Source organism: Coregonus clupeaformis, chromosome 19, assembly GCF_020615455.1.
Source record: "Coregonus clupeaformis isolate EN_2021a chromosome 19, ASM2061545v1, whole genome shotgun sequence".
NCBI lineage: Eukaryota > Metazoa > Chordata > Actinopteri > Salmoniformes > Salmonidae > Coregonus > Coregonus clupeaformis.
In genome coordinates, this window is record NC_059210.1 from 19,560,476 (window position 1) to 19,582,635 (window position 22,160).

Sequence of the window (22,160 nt, forward strand, 5' to 3'; positions counted from 1 at the left end):
TCGGGTCGTTGTCATGCTGGAAGATCCAGCCACGACCCATCTTCAATGCTCTTACTGAGGGAAGGAGGTTGTTGGCCAAGATCTCGCGATACATGGCCCCATTAATCCTCCCCTCAATACAGTGCAGTCGTCCTGTCCCCTTTGCAGAAAAGCATCCCCAAAGAATGATGTTTCCACCTCCATGCTTCACGGTTGGGATGGTGTTCTTGGGGTTGTACTCATCCTTCTTCTTCCTCCAAACACGGCGAGTGGAGTTTAGACCAAAAAGCTCTATTTTTGTCTCATCAGACCACATGACCTTCTCCCATTCCTCCTCTGGATCATCCAGATGGTCATTGGCAAACTTCAGACGGGCCTGGACATGCGCTGGCTTGAGCAGGGGGACCTTGCGTGCGCTGCAGGATTTTAATCCATAACGGCGTAGTGTGTTACTAATGGTTTTCTTTGAGACTGCGGTCCCAGCTCTCTTCAGGTCATTGACCAGGTCCTGCCGTGTAGTTCTGGGCTGATCCCTCACCTTCCTCGTGATCATTGAATTCCCACGAGGTGAGATCGTGCATGGAGCCCCAGACCGAGGGTGATTGACCGTCATCTTGAACTTCTTCCATTTTCTAATAATTGCTCCAACAGTTGTTGCCTTCTCACCAAGCTGCTTGCCTATTGTCCTGTAGCCCATTCAAGCCTTGTGCAGGTCTAAAATTGTATCCCTGATGTCCTTACACAGCTCTCTGGTCTTGGCCATTGTGGAGAGGTTGGAGTCTGTTTGATTGAGTGTGTGGACAGGTGTCTTTTATACAGGTAACGAGTTCAAACAGGTGCAGTTAATACAGGTAATTAGTGGAGAACAGGAGGGCTTCTTAAAGAAAAACTAACAGGTCTGTGAGAGCCGGAATTCTTACTGGTTGGTAGGTGATCAAATACTTATGTCATGCAATAAAATGCAAATCAATTACTTAAAAATCATACAATGTGATTTTATGGATTTTTGTTTTAGATTCCGTCTCTCACAGTTGAAGTGTACCTATGATAAAAATTACAGACCTCTACATGCTTTGTAAGTAGGAAAACCTGCAAAATTGGCAGTGTATCAAATACTTGTTCTCCCCACTGTATATTTGCAAGAAAAAAAAACATATGGGGATTGGAAGTGATGCAGACAATTACATTGATGAAATTACAATATATCTGCAATATTAAAGCTGATCTACCCCCCCCAAAAAAAAGAATATTCTCAAATTGATCTGAATTAGTTCCTCTGTGGAGACCTTACAGAAGGACAACCATCCCTGCAGCACTCCACCAATCAGGCCTTTATGGAAGAGTTGTCAGACGGCAGCCACTCCTCAGTAAAAGGCACATGACGGCCATCTTGGAGTTTGCCAAAAGGCACCTAAAGGACTATTAGACCATGACAAACAAGATTCTCTGGTCTAATGAAACCCCGATTGGATGAAACCTGGCACCAACCCTACGGTGAAGCATGGTGGTGGCAGCACCATCCAACCTGACAGAGCTTGTATCTGCAGAGAAGAATGGGAGAAACTCCCCAAATACAGGTGAGCCCAGCTTGTAGCATCATACCCAAGAAGACTAGAGGCTGTAATCAATGCCAAAGGTGCTTCAACAAAGTACTGAGTAAAGGGTCTGAATACTTATGTAAATGTGATTTTTCTGTTTTTATTTTTAATACATTTGCAAACATCTCTAAAAACCTGTTTTTGCTTCGTAATTATGGGGTGTTGTGTGTAGATTGGTGAGGGGGGAAAAAACAATGTAATCTATTTTAAAATAAGGCTGTGACGTTACAAAATGTGGAAAAAGTCAAGCGGTCTGAATACTTTCCGAATGCTTTGTATCACAGGAGGTTGGTGGAACCTTAATTTGGGAGGACGGGCTCGTGGTAACGGCTGGAGCGGAATAGGTGGAATGGTATCAAATACACCAAACACATGTGTTTGATGTCATTCCAATTGCTCCGTTCCAGCCATTATAATGAGCCGTCCTCCCCTCAGCAGCCTCCACTGCACTGTATATCTATATCATTCAAGGGTTTTTCTTTATTTATACTATTTTCTACATTGTAGAATAATAGTGAAGACATCAAAACTATTAAATAACACATATGGAATCATGTAGTAACCAAAAAAGTGTTAAACAAATCAAAATATATTTTATATTTTTGATTCTTCAAAGTAGCCACCCTTTGCCTTGATGACAGCTTTGCACAAGCCTGGCAGTCTCTCAACCAGCTTCACTAGGAATGCTTTTCCAACAGTCTTGAAGGAGTTCCCAAATACAATGGGGGGAAAAAGTATTTAGTCAGCCACCAATTGTGCAAGTTCTCCCACTTAAAAAGATGAGAGAGGCCTGTAATTTTCATCATAGGTACACGTCAACTATGACAGACAAATTGAGGAAAAAAAATCCAGATAATCACATTGTAGGATTTTTAATGAATTTATTTGCAAATTATGGTGGAAAATAAGTATTTGGTCACCTACAAACAAGCAAGATTTCTGGCTCTCACAGACCTGTAACTTCTTCTTTAAGAGGCTCCTCTGTCCTCCACTCGTTACCTGTATTAATGGCACCTGTTTGAACTTGTTATCAGTATAAAAGACACCTGTCCACAACGTCAAACAGTCACACTCCAAACTCCACTATGGCCAAGACCAAAGAGCTGTCAAAGGACACCAGAAACAAAATTGTAGACCTGCACCAGGCTGGGAAGACTGAATCTGCAATAGGTAAGCAGCTTGGTTTGAAGAAATCAACTGTGGGAGCAATTATTAGGAAATGGAAGACATACAAGACCACTGATAATCTCCCTCGATCTGGGGCTCCACGCAAGATCTCACCCCATGGGGTCAAAATGATCACAAGAACGGTGAGCAAAATCCCAGAACCACGCGGGGGGACCTAGTGAATGACCTGCAGAGAGCTGGGACCAAAGTAACAAAGCCTACCATCAGTAACACCTACGCCGCCAGGGACTCAAATCCTGCAGTGCAAGACGTGTGCCCCCTGCTTAAGCCAGTACATGTCCAGGCCCGTCTGAAGTTTGCTAGAGTGCATTTGGATGATCCAGAATAGGATTGGGAGAATGTCATATGGTCAGATGAAACCAAAATAGAACTTATTGGTAAAAACTCAACTCGTCGTGTTTGGAGGACAAAGAATGCTGAGTTGCATCCAAAGAACACCATACCTACTGTGAAGCATGGGGGTGGAAACATCATGCTTTGGGGCTGTTTTTCTGCAAAGGGACCAGGACGACTGATCTGTGAAAAAGGAAAGAATGAATGGGGCCATGTATCGTGAGATTTTGAGTGAAAACCTCCTTCCATCAGCAAGGGCATTGAAGATGAAACGTGGCTGGATCTTTCAGCATGACAATGATCCCAAACACACCGCCCGGGCAACGAAGGAGTGGCTTCGTAAGAAGCATTTCAAGGTCCTGGAGTGGCCTAGCCAGTCTCCAGATCTCAACCCCATAGAAAATCTTTGGAGGGAGTTGAATGTCCGTGTTGCCCAGCAACAGCCCCAAAACATCACTGCTCTAGAGGAGATCTGCATGGAGGAATGGGCCAAAATACCAGCAACAGTGTGTGAAAACCTTGTGAAGACTTACAGAAAACGTTTGACCTGTGTCATTGCCAACAAAGGGTATATAACAAAGTATTGAGAAACTTTTGTTATTGACCAAATACTTATTTTCCACCATAATTTGCAAATAAATTCATAAAAAATCCTACAATGTGATTTTCTGGATATTTTTTCTCATTTTGTCTGTCATAGTTGACGTGTACCTATGATGAAAATTACAGGCCTCAATCATCTTTTTAAGTGGGAGAACTTGCACAATTGGTGGCTGACTAAATACTTTTTTCCCCCACTGTATGCTGAGCACTTGTTGGCTGCTTTTCCTTCACTCTGTGGTCCAACTCATCCCAAACCATCTCAACTGGGTTGAGGTCGGGTGATTGTGGAGCCCAGGTCATCTGATGCAGCACTCCATCACTTTCCTTCTTGGTCAAATAGCCCTTACACAGCCTGGAGGTGTGTTGGGTCATTGTCCTGTTGAAAAACAAATGATAGTCCCACTAAGCGCAAACCAGATGGGATGGCGTATCGCTACAGAATGATGTGGTAGCCATGCTGGTTAAGTGTGCCTTGAATTCTAAATAAATCACTGACAGTGTCACCAGCAAAGCACCCCCACACCATCACACCTCCTCCTCAATGCTTCACGGTAGGGAACCACACATGCAGAGATCATCCGTTCACCTACTCTGCGTCTCACAAAGACATGGCGGTTGGAACCAAAAATCGCAAATTTGGACTCATCAAAACAAAGGACAGATTTCCACCGGTCTAATGTCCATTGCTCATGTTTCTTGGCCCAAGCAAGTCTCTTCTTATTATTGGTGTTCTTTAGTAGTGGTTTCGTTGCAGCAATTCGACCATGAAGGCCTGATTCACGCGGTCTCCTCTGAACAGTTGATGTTGAGATGTGTCCGTTACTTGAACTCTGTGAAGCATTTATTTGGGCTGCAATCTGAGGCTGGTAACTCTAATGGACTTATCCTCTGCAGCAGAGGTAACTCTGGATCTTCCTTTCCTGTGGCGGTCCTCATGAGAGCCATTTTCATCATAGCGCTTGATGGTCTTTCTGACTGCACTTGAAGAAACTTTCAAAGTTCTTGAAATTTTCCGTATTGACTTACCTTCATGTCTTACCCCACCTTGTCACAACACAACTGATTGGCTCAAACGCATTAAGAAGTAAAGAAATTCCAGAAATTAACTTTTAACAAGGCACACCTGTTAATTGAAACGCTTTCCAGGTGACTACCTCATGAAGCTGGTTGAGAGAATGCCAGGAGTGTGCGAAGCTGTCATCAAAGCAAAGGTTGGCTATTTGAAGAATCTAAAATCTAAAATATATTTTGATTTGTTGAACACTTTTTTGTTTACTACATGATTCCATATGTGTTATTTCATAGTTTTGATGTCTTCACTATTATTCTACAATGTAAAAAAGAGTAAAAATGAAGAAAAACCCTAATAAGGCTGTAACGTATCAAAATGTGGAAAAAGTCAAGGATTTCCAAAGGCACTCCGGACTCCGTCATTGCTCGTCCTAATATTTATATATTTCTTAATTCCATTCTTTTACTTTTAGATTTGTGTGTATTGTTGTGAATTGTTAGATATTATTGCACTGTTGGAGTTAGGAACAAGCATTTCTCTACACCCGCAATAACATCTGCTAAATACGTGTATGCGACCAATACAATTTGTTTTGATTCAATTTGTTTAAAAAACGTTCAGTTTTCACGGTCAGGAAACATATTTATTTGTTCCGAGAACCAATGGGAAACCAAAAAGTTACATTCCCACAACTTACAAGGAACCAAATATGCTACCTTCGAAGGGTTTTGGAACCATACTCTGGCAATTTGACTGGTAAACTCATGGGTATCCTCAAAATGGCTGTCAGTCCTGGCTGGGCACTTTTGTTCTAGGGATTCTATTTCTATGGATTCTCTTTCTCTTCTCGCTGTCAGTGCATAATTTAAGGCCTTTTGCAAATTTCAAAATACAATAGCAGGAAATATGTTTGGAAAGCAAATGGCTACTGCTAAAAAGAGAAGACTAATTTGTCTGTAGAAGCTACCATTTTCTCAACAACTTGGACACACAGCACTGTTTTTCTAGTAGCTCAGACCTATCTTGAGTCCATCACCGGTATGGCGAGAAGCCTAGGCTACGCATATTCATGCTATCTTCATCATTGGGTGAGTCAGTGCCACTGGAAAGTTGATTTAGTAGCCTACTGTAGCCTATAATATTTATATATTTCCTCCTAATATAGTGCAATCTGTGTGTCTCCCTTCCTTTTATTGGCCCTGGGCCAGGTCAAGACCAAGGCCTGCTTTCCCAAAAGCATCTTAAGGTTAAATTCTTCTTAGAACATAGGATCCTATGGATCTATGTAACAATGAAATTAGTCTAAGATGTCTTTGGGAAACCGGGCCTTGGTCTTGACCTGGCCCAAGGCCAATAAAAAGAAGGGATACACACAGATTGCACTATATTAGAAGGAAATAAATTACATTTGTATTTATCTGTTTGACAGTGTCAGAGTAGCCACTCATTTTGGTCCTTTGTGTAGTATAAAAAAATACTCGGATAATGTCTCATTTAAAAAAAGACTCTTTCAGATTCAAATCCCCACCCCTGAATCAGGATTGGGCAAAAATGGTGCTTAAACTGGGGGTGGGGATTTGAAGCGGAAAGTTTTCTTGCCATGTTTAAAAAACATACAGATGAGCTAGTTAAGAAGCTGAGATTTTAGTTCCGTGTTAACCGAGATTAGGCACATATTATGCACAACCAAGATGAGTAAACCACATGTTCTAACCATACCATGTTGCTTATAAAAGGTCCCCCTCATGCTACGGTATGAAAACATCATGATAAGGAGATACAGTACGTCAATGGAGTAGATTGAGGTCCTGGCTATAGCAGGCTCACGTGTGGTTTTAGTGTGGCCCCAGGGCAGGTGGTGGATGGAGGACAGGGGGCCATTAGAGAAAAGGTAAATCTAATCACCATTCTGTAGAGTGACAGGGCTTTGTGTCACTGCTGGAGGGAACACTAACCACTGCGTCAATATACTGCTCCTATGACCTCAGCACAGTGTTGTGTAATATAAAAAACCAGAGAGCAAATCTCCGTCTTAAAAATAAGAGGTGATTTTTTTCGAAAACAGCAGGTAAATTAGGGTCAGGTAGTTGCTGACTGTCTAAAAGACAATGGGGACCTGGTGGATAGTTTTAAAGGTAAGTGTTTTAGTAGCATATTAGTTTATCAAAAGTGTTTTGTGAAAATGTATTCTTCAAGAGGTTGTGTTGTGTAGTATAATCATCATAAATGGGGTGTACTTTTGAACATATTACACATCACTGAGTGTAAAACTCTTAATGTTACTGCACTCTCTGGATGTTTCGTGTTTGTTACGGTTCATTTTGTGTGTTTCTTATTGGTAAGAAAGCACGTACGAGGCATGCAATCGAAGTGAGACAAATTACTTCTCAAAACAATTATCATGATTGATGAAAAACGTTCTTGAAGTGATTTCTTATGGCACAGACCAATTCTTCTCCAGGGCCCAGGAAGATGCTTTACTGTTCCAGATAAGACATGACAGTAAGGGTGTTTCTCAATATGCATTCAATATGCAATATGCAATAGGGCATTCTCTTGAGCTTGGTGTCGAGCTTGGAGGGTACAATAGTGTTGAATGCTGAACTGTAATCAATGAACAGCATTCTCACATACAGTTGAAGTCGGAAGTTTACATACACCTTAGCCAAATACATTTAAACTCAGTTTTTCACAATTCCTGACATTTAATCCTAGTAAGAATTTCCCTGTTTTAGGTCAGTTACGATCACCGCTTTATTTTAAGAATGTGAAATGTCAGAATAATAGTAGAGAGAATTATTTATTTCAGCTTTTATTTCTTTAATCACATTCCCAGTGGGTCAGAAGTCTACATACACGCAATTAGTATTTGGTAGCATTGCCTTTCAATTGTTTAACTTGGGTCAAACGTTTCGGGTAGCCTTCCACAAGCTTCACACAATAAGTTGGGTGAATTTTGGCCCATTCCTCCTGACAGAACTGGTGTAACTGAGCCAGGTTTATAGGCCTCCTTGCTCGCACACACATTTTCAGTTCTGCCCACAAATTTTCAGGGCTTTGTGATGGTCACTCCAATACCTTGACTTTGTTGTCCTTAAGCCATTTTGCCACAACTTTGGAAGTATGCTTGGGGTCATTGTCCATTTGGAAGACCCATTTGCGACCAAGCTTTGACTTCCTGACTGATGTCTTGAGATGTTGCTTCAATATAGCCACATACGTTTCCTTCCTCATGATATCATCTACAGTGAGGGAAAAAAGATCCCCTGCTGATTTTGTACGTTTGCCCTCTGACAAAGACATGATCAGTCTATAATTTTAATGGTAGGTTTATTTGAACAGTGAGAGACAGAATAACAACAAAAAAATCCAGAAAAACGCATGTCAAAAATGTTATAAATTGATTTGCATTTTAATGAGGGAAATAAGTATTTGACCCCTCTGCAAAACATGACTTAGTACTTGGTGGCAAAACCCTTGTCGGCAATCACAGAGGGCAGACGTTTCTTGTAGTTGGCCACCAGGTTTGCACACATCTCAGGAGGGATTTTATCCCACTCCTCTTTGCAGATCTTCTCCAAGTCATTAAGGTTTCGAGGCTGACGGTTGGCAACTCGAACCTTCAGCACCCTCCACAGATTTTCTATGGGATTAAGGTCTGGAGACTGGCTAGGCCACTCCAGGACCTTAATGTGCTTCTTCTTGAGCCACTCCTTTGTTGCCTTGGCCGTGTGTTTTGGGTCATTGTCATGCTGGAATACCCATCCACGACCCATTTTCAATGCCCTGGCTGAGGGAAGGAGGTTCTCACCCAAGATTTGACGGTACATGGCCCCGTCCATCGTCCCTTTGATGCGGTGAAGTTGTCCTGTCCCCTTAGCAGAAAAACACCCCCAAAGCATAATGTTTCCACCTCCATGCTTGAAGGTGGGGATGGTGTTCTTGGGGTCATAGGCAGCATTCCTCCTCCTCCAAACACGGCGAGTTGAGTTGGATGCCACACTTTCACCCAGTTCTCCTCTGAATTATTCAGATGTTCATTGGCAAACTTCAGATGGGCCTGTATATGTGCTTTCTTGAGCAGGGGGACCTTGCGGGCGCTGCAGGATTTCAGTCCTTCACGGCGTAGTGTGTTAGCAATTGTTTTCCTGGTGACTATGGTCCCAGCTGCCTTGAGATCATTGACAAGATCCTCCCGTGTAGTTCTGGGCTGATTCCTCACCGTTCGCATGATCATTGCAACTCCACGAGGTGAGATCTTGCATGGAGCCCCAGGCCGAGGGAGATTGACAGTTATTTTGTGTTTCTTCCATTTGCGAATAATCGCACCAACTGTTGTCACCTTCTCACCAATCTGCTTGGCGATGGTCTTTTAGCCCATTCCAGCCTTGTGTAGGTCTACAACTTTGTCCCTGACATCCTTAGAAAACTCTTTGGTCTTGGTGGAGAGTTTGGAATCTGATTGATTGATTGCTTCTGTGGACAGGTGTCTTTTATACAGGTAACAAGCTGAGATTAGGAGCACTCCCTTTAAGAGTGTGCTCCTAATCTCAGCTAGTTACCTGTATAAAAGACACCTGGGAGCCAGAAATCTTTCTTATTGAGAGGGGGTCAAATACTTACAGTGGGGAAAAAAAGTATTTAGTCAGCCACCAATTGTGCAAGTTCTCCCACTTAAAAAGATGAGAGAGGCCTGTAATTTTCATCATAGGTACATGTCAACTATGACAGACAAAATCAGAAAAAAAATCCAGAAAATCACATTGTAGGATTTTTAATGAATTTATTTGCAAATTATGGTGTAAAATAAGTATTTGGTCAATAACAAAAGTTTCTCAATACTTTGTTATATACCCTTTGTTGGCAATGACACAGGTCAAATGTTTTCTGTAAGTCTTCACAAGGTTTTCACACACTGTTGCTGGTATTTTGGCCCATTCCTCCATGCAGATCTCCTCTAGAGCAGTGATGTTTTGGGGCTGTCGCTGGGCAACACGGACTTCCAACTCCCTCCAAAGATTTTCTATGGGGTTGAGATCTGGAGACTGGCTAGGCCACTCCAGGACCTTGAAATGCTTCTTAAGAAGCCACTCCTTCGTTGCCCGGGCGGTGTGTTTCGGATCATTGTCATGCTGAAAGACCCAGCCACGTTTCATCTTCAATGCCCTTGCTGATGGGAGGAGGTTTTCACTCAAAATCTCATGATGCATGGCCCCATTTATTCTTTCCTTTACACGGATGAGTTGTCCTGGTCCCTTTGCAGAAAAACAGCCCCAAAGCATGATGTTTCCACCCCCATGCTTCACAGTAGGTATGGTGTTCTTTGGATGCAACTCAGCATTCTTTGTCCTCCAAATACGACGAGTTGAGTTTTTACCAAAAAGTTATATTTTGGTTTCATCTGACCATATGACATTCTCCCAATCCTCTTCTGGATCATCCAAATGCACTCTAGCAGACTTCAGACGGACCTGGACATGTACTGGCTTAAGCAGGGGGACACGTCTGGCACTGCAGGATTTGAGTCCCTGGCGGCGTAGTGTGTTACTGATGGTAGGCTTTGTTACTTTGGTCCCAGCTCTCTGCAGGTCATTCACTAGGTCCCCCCGTGTGGTTCTGGGATTTTTGCTCACCGTTCTTGTGATCATTTTGACCCCCACGGGGTGAGATCTTGCGTGGAGCCCCAGATCGAGGGAGATTATCAGTGGTCTTGTATGTCTTCCATTTCCTAATAATTGCTCCCACAGTTGATTTCTTCAAACCAAGCTGCTTACCTATTGCAGATTCAGTCTTCCCAGCCTGGTGCAGATCTACAATTTTGTTTCTGGTGTCCTTTGACAGCTCTTTGGTCTTGGCCATAGTGGAGTTTGGAGTGTGACTGTTTGAGGTTGTGGACAGGTGTCTTTTATACTGATAACAAGTTCAAACAGGTGCCATTAATACAGGTAACGAGTGGAGGACAGAGGAGCCTCTTAAAGAAGAAGTTACAGGTCTGTGAGAGCCAGAAATCTTGCTTGTTTGTAGGTGACCAAATACTTATTTTCCACCATAATTTGCCAATAAATTCATAAAAAATCCTCCAGGCCCGTCTGAAGTTTGCTAGAGTGCATATTCATTATATAAATATGCCCTTTTAATATTGTCTGGCTTGCCGTTCCAAATAAAATTGAATATTTTTTTCTCATATAATTTAAAAAACTGTTCGCTAGGCGTAGGCAAGACCATAAGCAAATAGGTAAACTGGTATAATACTAAAGAGTTAATCAGGGTGATTTTTCCACAAATTGACAGGTATTTTCCTTTCCATGGTAGTAAGATCTTATCTATTTTTGCCAACTTTCTATTAAAATTTATTGAAGTGAGATCATTTATTTCTTTTGGGATATGTATTCCGAGTATATCCACATCACCATCAGACCATTTTATTGGTAAACTACATGGTAATGTAAACATTGTATTTTTTAGTGATCCAATACGTAATATAGTACATTTGTCATAATTTGGTTGTAATCCAGAGAGGTTAGAAAATGTATCTAGATCCTCTATGAGGCTGTGGAGGGATTCTAGTTGTGGATTAAAAAGAAAACATGAATCATCAGCGTACAATGACACCTTTGTTTTTAAGCCCTGGATTTCTAATTCTCTGATATTATTATTGGATCTGATATTTAATAGCTAACATCTCGATGGCCACAATAAATAGATATGCCGATAGTGGACAACCTTGTTTCACTCCTCTTGACAGTTTAAAACTTTCTGAGAAATAGCCATTATTTACTATTTTACACCTAGGGTTACTATACATGATTTTGACCCATGTTATAAGAGATTCTCCAAAATTGAAATGCTCCAGGCATTTATATATAAACCCCAGTCGTACTTTATCTAATGCCTTTTCGAAGACTGCTAGGAATAGCAGGCCTGGTTTCCCATATTTTCCATAGTGTTCTATTGTTTCCAATACTTGCCTTATATTATTTCCAATGTATCTTCCATGTAAAAAAAACCTGTCTGATTAGAATGAATAATATGCGACAATAACTTTTTAATTCTATGCACTATACATTTTGCTAGAATTTTTGCATCACAACACTGAAGTGTAAGGGGCCTCCAATTTTGTAAATGGACTGGATCTTTATATTTTCCACTTGTATCCTGTTTCAGTAATAATGAGATCAGACCTTCTTCTTGAGTGTCAGATAATCTACCATTTACATAGGAGTGGTTAAAACATGCTAATAACGGTCCTCTTAGTATATCAAAAAAGGTTTGGTATACCTCGACTGATATGCCATCCAACCCTGGAGTTTTCCCAGACTTAAAGTCTTTAATTGCATCCAGAAGTTCCTCCTCTGTAATTTCACCTTCACATGAGTCTTTCTGTGTGGATGTTAATTTGACATTATCAATAGAAAAAACATCTCTACAATTAGCTTCAGTTAGAGGAGATGGAGGCGACTGAAAAGAAAACAGATGCTTAAAGTACTTTGTTTCTTCCTTCAAAATATCATTTGGTGAATTATGGGTGACTCCGTCAATTGTAACCAGTTTCATTAAGTTCTTTTTGGTAGCATTCCTATGTTGAAGATTAAAAAAGAATTTTGTGCATTTTTCCCCATATTCCATCCAGTTTGCTTTATTTTTATAATATATTACACTTGATCTTTCTTGAATAAGTTTCTCCATTTCTTTTTGTTTTTCCTCTAATTTATTCTGAGCCTCTATGTTAAGGTTTTTATTGCCATCTATCTGTTCTGTTAGACTTTCTATTTCCTTTCTTATTTTTTTATTTATTTTTTTTTTATTTTATTTTATTTTTTTTTCTTATTTTTTTTGAATGGATCAGCTTAATATTGCAGATAGATTGTATCTTCTATCAATGTAATTGTCTGCATCACTTCCAATCCCCCATTTTTTTTTTATTTTTTTTTTTTTTTTTTTTTTATATATATACTCCCCTTTATTACTTTTCAACCCCACCATCCTTTCCCTACTTGGAGTAAATTAGTGAACAACAATGCCCAGGTCTCTACTTCCGGTCTATACTTACTATCTACACCTTATGGACACAGTTAATTTTACAATAATTCTATTATATATATACATATATATATACATATACATACATACATATATATCATTATTATTATTATTATTATTTATTAATTTTTTGCTCCTGAACTACTTCTACTCTCAACCTCTCCGATCGTTTTCATGATGTCCATCCGGTTTGCTTCTATATGCCATATCTTTCTAACTGTGCTCTTTCCCAAAAGCTCCCAACATACAGCCTATATACTTATTATGGACACAGTATGCTTTACATTATTAGCTATCTTTGTTATTATTTGTTGTTATTTGTTATTAGTCCCATCCTTCAACTCTATTCAATACCTCCCATCTATCTCTTAACACCATCCATATCGGATTTCTATTTGCCATATATATTTCAACCGTGCTGTGATGTTTTACAATAATTCTGAACCTTTCTATTCTCATTGCTTCTACAGATTGAGAGTTAAAAATAAATAGCTTTGCTAAAAGTATTATTATATTATTGATTGATTGACTATGACTTTTCAGATCACCCAGTAATGCTATCTGCAAGGTTAGTTCCAGGTAAATATTGCAATCCTTTAGCCATTCCTGGACCAGTGTCCAAAAACAAGCTACAAATGGACAGAACCAAAACAAATGGTCCAATGATTCCGTCTCTTCACAGCAAAATCTGCAGAGCTGGGAAGATTGTATCCCCCATATAAATAACATTCTATTGGTAGCAAGGATTTTATATAGTAATTTAAATTGAAAGATTCTAATTTTTGAATCCGGTGTCGTTTTGCGTGTCAGTTCATAAACACTATGCCATGGGATCGGTACATCAAAGATCTCTTCCCAACTATTTTGCAATCTATATGGGACGGCTGTCAATCCTTTGGTCCTTAAGTGAAACTGATATATTTTTTTATTTATCACAGTTTTCCTTAACCAATTATGTTCTTTAATGCAAGGCCGACAGACAAGTTCCTTACTTTCTCCCCCTTCCACTTTCCTCTTCCATTTTTGCGGTAATGCTGCCATTATTTGGTTGTAATTTTGGGTAGAGCAGACATTTCCATATGTTTTTGTTAGCTGCATGTGCGTCATAACTCCACCAGTCCTACCGATGATATCATTTACAAAGATTATACCTTTTTTAAACATTCTGTCAAAAAATAAAGGTTTTTTGTCAATTAGTATATTTGAATTTAACCACAATATTTGTTGCATTATTTGTTCTGTCGTTTCTGGAGGATTAAATTGAAATTGCAACCAACTTTCTATGGCTTGTTTTAGAAATAGTGACATTTGGGAGATTATTTCCTTTTCAAATAACTGAAAGTGTGAGGTTGTAATCTGAATAAAGGGAAAAAGGCCTTTCTTGAACATTGGGTGAGACAATCTTACTAATTTGCTTGAGAACCAGTTCGGATTTAAGTATAACTTTTGTAAGACTGAAGCTTTTAGTGATAGGTCTAATGCTTTAATATTTAATAATTTCTGTCCTCCGAATTCATATTCATTATATAAATATGCTCTTTTAATTTTGTCTGGCTTGCCGTTCAAATAAAATTGAATATTTTTTTTCTCATATAATTTAAAAAACTGTTCGCTAGGCGTAGGCAAGACCATAAGCAAATAGGTAAACTGTGATAATACTAATGAGTTAATCAGGGTGATTTTTCCACAAATTGACAGGTATTTTCCTTTCCATGGTAGTAAGATCTTATCTATTTTTGCTAATTTTCTATTAAAATTTATTGAAGTGAGTTCATTTATTTCCTTTGGGATATGTATTCCAGTATATCCACATCACCATCAGACCATTTTATTGGTAAACTACATGGTAATGTAAAAATTGTATTTTTTAGTGATCCAATACGTAATATAGTACATTTGTCATAATTTGGTTGTAATCCAGAGAGGTTAGAAAATGTATCTAGATCCTCTATGAGGCTGTGGAGGGATTCTAGTTGTGGATTTAAAAAAAAACATGAATCATCAGCGTACAATGCCACCTTTGTTTTTAAGGTCTTTATTTCTAATCCTCTGATATTATTATTAGATCTGATTTTAATCGCTAACATCTCGATGGCCACAATAAATAAATATGCCGATAGTGGACAACCTTGTTTCACTCCTCTTGACAGTTTAAAACTTTCTGAGAAATAGCCATTATTTACTATTTTACACCTAGGGTTACTATACATGATTTTGACCCATTTTATAAGAGATTCTCCAAAATTGAAATGCTCCAGGCATTTATATATAAACCCCAGTCGAACTTTATCAAATGCCTTTTCGAAGTCTGCTATGAATAGCAGGCCTGGTTTCCCATATTTTCCATAGTGTTCTAATGTTTCCAATACTTGCCTTATATTATCTCCAATGTATCTTCCATGTAAAAAACCTGTCTGATTAGAATGAATAATATCCGGCAATACCTTTTTAATTCTATGCGCTATACATTTTGCTAGGATTTTTGCATCACAACACTGAAGTGTAAGGGGCCTCCAATTTTGTAAATGGACTGGATCTTTATATTTTCCACTTGTATCCTGTTTCAGTAATAATGAGATCAGTCCTTCTTCTTGAGTGTCAGATAATCTACCATTTACATAGGAGTGGTTAAAACATGCTAATAACGGTCCTCTTAGTATATCAAAAAGGTTTGGTATACCTCGACTGGTATGCCATCCAACCCTGGAGTTTTCCCAGACTTAAAGTCTTTAATTGCATCCAGAAGTTCCTCCTCTGTAATTTCACCTTCACATGAGTATTTCTGTGTGGCTGTTAATTTGACATTATCAATAGAAAAAAAATCTCTACAATTAGCTTCAGTTAGAGGAGATGGAGGTGACTGAAAAGAAAACATATGCTTAAAGTACTTTGTTTCTTCCTTCAAAATGTCATTTGGTGAATCATGGGTGACTCCGTCAATTGTAACCAGTTTCATTAAGTTCTTTTTGGTAGCATTCCTATGTTGAAGATTAAAAGGACCCATCCATCGAAAACAGCACATAGTGCCACCCACAAAACAGAAGCAGATTAACCGCCAAAAGCATTTCCAATGCTTTCACCTCTATATATATATATCTATATAACTATTTTAAAAAATTTATGCATATCCTATTTTCCATCATTATCAATTAATATGCGTAATAATGTCGGCAGTTCACGCGTAGGATTCTTACATATAACCCGGATTGCTGTTGTATTACATTTAATTCATTGACAAGCAATTATTATCCTAGCAAATAATTCCCTCCCAACATCCCCACCCCCCCACAACAGATGCCAGACAATCTACTTAATCTATGTCAAGTCCTAGGTGATGGATATCAGATCCACCCTCTTCACCTGAGACACAAACACTCTGATCCCCTATTGTAACCATTTTCCCAAGCATCTCCGTGCGGTCAGACCTTTGATTATTTTGTGCCACCTGGGCCACAATGATAAACCCCCTCTCTGATTGTCCGAGTGTGACCCCCTCCCCATGGGTTACTGCAGCCAGTGTTGCCAGCACTGCCACTACCTGGGTGGGCGTACCCCACCGGAATCCCCACCGGCTAGGTAAAAGGTCGTCAAGGTTCTCATTAGCAGCTTTGAGAATTTCTTTGTATATTATAATCTCCCATCAGGGGGCTCTGGCTTTGTAGGACCAACCCTGCCAGGCAGGCTCAGAATCTTGAGGGGGCGGTGCTGCTCAAGTTGGTCTCTGACCGCATTTATTTCTCTGTTTAGGCTGCATACTCACAGCAGGTCCATAAAAGAGATGGGAACTTCTCTTTGGTGTATGGGTCGCTCAGGTGGGTGTCCAGGTTATAGGGTTAGGGATCCTCCCATCATGATAGGACAATGACAAATTCGATTACATGTATACTATATTTAAAAATGTATATCCCTCATCTACACAAAATTGAAAGCTCTCTCTCACTACCCCTGCTTATAGACCCCCGGTCGGCTCTGGGATATGCAACCATTTCCCCTCTCACTCACTTAACGCTGCACCTTTTCAAACACAGAAATGCACACCACATGGTTGACTGCGGAAGAAATGGGCCGAGCGTGCAAACGCACCCGCATCCACATCTGCCGCAAGGGGGAAAGGACGCCAGAGAGAACACAGGACCAACCACAACAACCATCCGCCAAAACAACAACCTCCCGCCAAAAAAGCCATGTTCTAATTATTTGTATTTAAATATGTATTATTCTGCTTGTTATGTCGTTTTATCCTTTTATAAAATACTATACTTACTATAAATGTTATTTAATATTACAATCCCTATCATTGCTAGTATCGGGTGCTCCAATATTCGACTCCTCTATTGCAACTTTTAGAATAGCCATGGAGTAGTCTTTGTGTCTCTGAACATTTGGTTGTCAATATATAGTTTATCCACCACGAGTGCAACACGTTTCCCTTTTAATCTGTTTTCCTTGAAGATTGGATACAGAACTTTGCGCCTTTCTACAATCTCCCTCGGGAACTGATCATTCATGCCTATTTTCGTGCCAGACTGATCATTTCTTTGTCAGTGGGCAAACGTACAAAATCAGCAGGGGATCAAATATTTTTTTCCCTCACTGTATGATGTGTGTAAAATACGTTTTTGAAGGTTTTACTGAGTGCACAGTCCCTCCTGCAGCAAAGCACCCCCACAGCATGATGCTGCCACCCCCGTGCTTCACGGTTGGGATGGTGTTCTTCGGCTTGCAAGCAACCCCCTTTTTCCTCCAGACATAACGATGGTCAATATGGCCAAACAGTTCTATTTTTGTTTCATCAGACCAGAGGACATTTCTCCAAAAAGTACGATCTTTGTCCCCATGTGCAATTGCGGTTTTGGAGCAGTGGCTTCTTCCTTGCTGAGCGGCCTTTCAGGTTATGTCGATATAGGACTCGTTTTACTGTGGATATAGATACTTTTGTACCTGTTTCCTCCAGCATCTTCACAAGGTCCTTTGCTGTTGTTCTGGGATTGATTTGTACTTTTCGCACCAAAGTACGTTCATCTCTAGGAGACAGAACGCGTCTCCTTCCTGAGCGGTATGACGGCTGCATGGTCCCATGGTGTTTATACTTGCGTACTATTGTTTGTACAGATGAACGTGGTACCTTCAGGCATTTGGAAATTGCTCTCAAGGATGAACCAGACTTTTGGAGCGCTACAATAATTTTTCTGAGGTCTTGGCTGATTTCTTTTGATTTTCCCATGATGTCAAGCAAAGAGGCACTGGGTTTGAAGGTAGGCCTTGAAATACATCCACAGGTACACCTCCAATTGACTCAAATGATGTCAATTAGCCTATCAGAAGCCTCTAAAGCCATGACATCATTTTCTGGAATTTCCCAAGCTGTTTAAAAGCACAGTCAACTTAGTGTATGTAAACTTCTGACCCACTGGAATTGTGATACAGTGAATTATAAGTGAAATAATCTGTCTGTAAACAATTGTTGGAAGAATTACTTATGTCATGCACAAAGTAGATGTCCTAACCGACTTGCCAAAACTATAATTTGTTAACAAGAAATGTGTGGAGTGGTTGAAAAATGAGTTTTAATGACTCCAACCTAAGTGTATGTAAACTTCCGACTTGAACTGTATATATATTTCAGCATAGATTAGCATAAAATATCTCACCAACTGTAACTTTCACAAGCTCAGGCTATCTTATATCTTCCTTGTAACGCCAAGGTAGTGGGTTCGATCCCCGGGACCACCCATACACAAAAATGTATGCACGCACGACTGTAAGTCGCTTTGGATAAAAGCGTCTGCTAAATTGCATATTATTATTATTAAATTATTATTATTATAATTCTTTGACACTCAATTTACACCATTTAAGCTAGAAACACTGTTGGATTGTGTTGCTTGTATTCAAAATTTCATATGCTCTAACTTTTTGTCTATGTTGTTAACAAAGGGGTCAACGTAGCTGATTTGTTCCAAAAGTTGCATTGTTGAATTTACAGTGAATGGAATGATGGAAGTCATTATGTCACAATGGGGAGATTTAGAATGTTGGGTTAGTCCCATGAAAGTGTCCAATGAAAGTGAATGAACATGGGCAAAAAGGACAAAAAGTTGAGTAGTTTAGAAAGTATAAAAGATATCAAATTATTGTATTCTGATAAAAAGTTACAGCTGTTTTAGTTACCGCAATAACATGTTCTGTAACTTTTTATGAACTGACATTTTTACCACTTCACCCAACAAGTTAGGGAAAAAGTTACTGGGTATGATATCTTCGTCTATTTCTCTGGTATTCAAATCTGTTTGCGGAACAAAAATATCTGCTACGGATCTAACGATACAGCTGTTTCAGTCTACTTCTCTGCCTTTCAAATCTGAAAACAGATTAGGAATAGCTTCTACTAATTAATAGATAAAGCTGTTTTAGTAACCCATCAGATGCAGTAAGTCATGTCAGAAGCTTGCAGATCCCTTACTTACCAACAACAGCTATAAATTCCAATAAAACTACATCACGTTTTGAAGTTCCCTTTCCTCGCTTTTTCTAACACTATCATAAATCTAGCAAAGACGTTTTGTGCTCTAAATAACTCAAATGGCTAGTTTCCCTGTCTGTAAAGAGAAGGGCGTGCTGTAGCCCTCTGCTTGGATAGAGCAAAGCTGACTCAGTTCACCCGCTTCATACTACATCCGATAACTTCTCATCGCACATCGTTCAGTTTTCAGATGCAACATGTGTAGTTTAGACTCTGACCACAACCACACTCCTAGAAAAGGTTCTGGATAGAACCAAAAAGGGTTCTATTGCTTGCTTCAATACGGCAGCCCTAAAGGTACTATATATACATTTTTTGTAGGGTTCTCTGATCAGAACCCCAGCGGTTCTTCTTCACTGAACCAAAACTGGTTCCATATAGGACCCTTGGGTTCCATATAGGGTACTATATGAAACAATTTCGGTTCTATATAGAACTTTAACCTTTTCACGTGAGTTCCAAATATCTCTAACGGTCCCCCAGAGTGAGTTTTCTTATGCACGTGATGTCAGCATTTGCTCACTGTTCCAAAATGTGATTGTTATGTAACAGGACAGTTAACGTCCGCTGCCCTTAAACCAAGGCACGCTGCCTGCTAATTATCTATAGGCCATGTTTCAACTTGTCAATTTTACAAGATTTTATAACAACAGTTTAAAACGAGGTGCGTTCCACCTCCTCATTAATTCACATAGAAGTAGCCCATTTCACTGTGGAGGACAACTTACATTTGAGGCATGCTATGCTAATGTAAGGCGAGGATTACAGTGGGGGGAAAAAAGTATTTAGTCAGCCACCAATTGTGCAAGTTCTCCCACTTAAAAAGATGAGAGAGGCCTGTAATTTTCATCATAGGTACACGTCAACCATGACAGACAAATTGAGGAAAAAAAATCCAGAAAATCACATTGTAGGATTTTTTATGAATTTATTTGCAAATTATGGTGGAAAATAAGTATTTGGTCACCTACAAACAAGCAAGATTTCTGGCTCTCACAGACCTGTAACTTCTTCTTTAAGAGGCTCCTCTGTCCTCCACTCGTTACCTGTATTAATGGCACCTGTTTGAACTTGTTATCAGTATAAAAGACACCTGTCCACAACCTCAAACAGTCACACTCCAAACTCCACTATGGCCAAGACCAAAGAGCTGTCAAAGGACACCAGAAACACAATTGTAGACCTGCACCAGGCTGGGAAGACTGAATCTGCAATAGGTAAGCAGCTTGGTTTGATGAAATCAACTGTGGGAGCAATTATTAGGAAATGGAAGACATACAAGACCACTGATAATCTTCCTCGATCTGGGGCTCCACGCAAGATCTCACCCCGTGGGGTCAAAATGATCACAAGAACGGTGAGCAAAAATCCCAGAACCACACGGGGGGACCTAGTGAATGACCTGCAGAGAGCTGGGACCAAAGTAACAAAGCCTACCATCAGTAACACACTACGCCGCCAGGATCCAGAAGAGGATTGGGAGAATGTAATGTATATTTTGGTAAAAACTCAACTCGTCATGTTTGGAGGACAAAGAATGCTGAGTTGCATCCAAAGAACACCATACCTACTGTGAAGCATGGGGGTGGAAACATCATGCTTTGGGGCTGTTTTTCTGCAAAGGGACCAGGACGACTGGTCCGTGTAAAGGAAAGAATGAATGGGGCCATGTATCGTGAGATTTTGAGTGAAAACCTCCTTCCATCAGCAAGGGCATTGAAAATGAAACATGGCTGGGTCTTTCAGCATGACAATGATCCCAAACACACCGTCCGGGCAACGAAGGAGTGGCTTCGTAAGAAGCATTTCATGGTCCTGGAGTGGCCTAGCCAGTCTCCAGATCTCAACCCCATAGAAAATCTTTGGAGGGAGTTGAAAGTCCGTGTTGCCCAGCGACAGCCCCAAAACATCACTGCTCTAGAGGAGATCTGCATGGAGGAATGGGCCAAAATACCAGCAACAGTGTGTGAAAACCTTGTGAAGACTTACAGAAAACGTTTGGCCTGTGTCATTGCCAACAAAGGGTATATAACAAAGTATTGAGAAACTTTTGTTATTGACCAAATACTTATTTTCCACCATAATTTGCTAATAAATTCATTAAAAATCCTACAATGTGATTTTCTGGATTTATTTTTCTAATTTTGTCTGTCTTAGTTGACGTGTACCTATGATGAAAATTACAGGCCTCTCTCATCTTTTTAAGTGGGAGAACTTGCACAATTGGTGGCTGACTAAATACTTTACTTTTACTCAATATTACAATTGGGTACTTTTTCCACCACTGGTTAACATCCACAAAGTCACAATAATGGCTGCCCATTTCCACAATTTATCTTCTTAAAATGTGATTTTAAACCTAACCCTAACAAATGAAGGCCAAGTTTGATGCGTTGCTCCACCAGAGCTTCCGCGCGTTTGGGTGGAAGTGTCTGGGAATGAGATTAGGTGTAATGTGACTAACATGATTTCACTTTAGAGCATGTGCCATCCTTCAGCACAACATGTCACCCTTTATAAAGCACATGTTTATATCATATTCAACATAGTGGGTTATGTCACATTTGACATTGGTGATTATGTCACACAGTTATGCCATATTTATGAACCCTTTATAAAGCATGACACATGGTTATAGATGCTTTGTTACACATTTATGTAGTTCTTATGAAGGCATTATGAAGGCTTTATGAAGCCTTTAAAAGCTGAATGTTGTTTAAAGCGGGACCGGAAAGGTCATTATGTTCTTTCAAATATTTACATTTTGTTTTCTAATGTTACCTAAGACCTTCATAAACACAACCAAATGACATTGGCACGAAGGGGGGTCCAACGAAGCCAGGATTTTCTAGTTAAATGGATTTATTCAGACTGGCGGCTATTG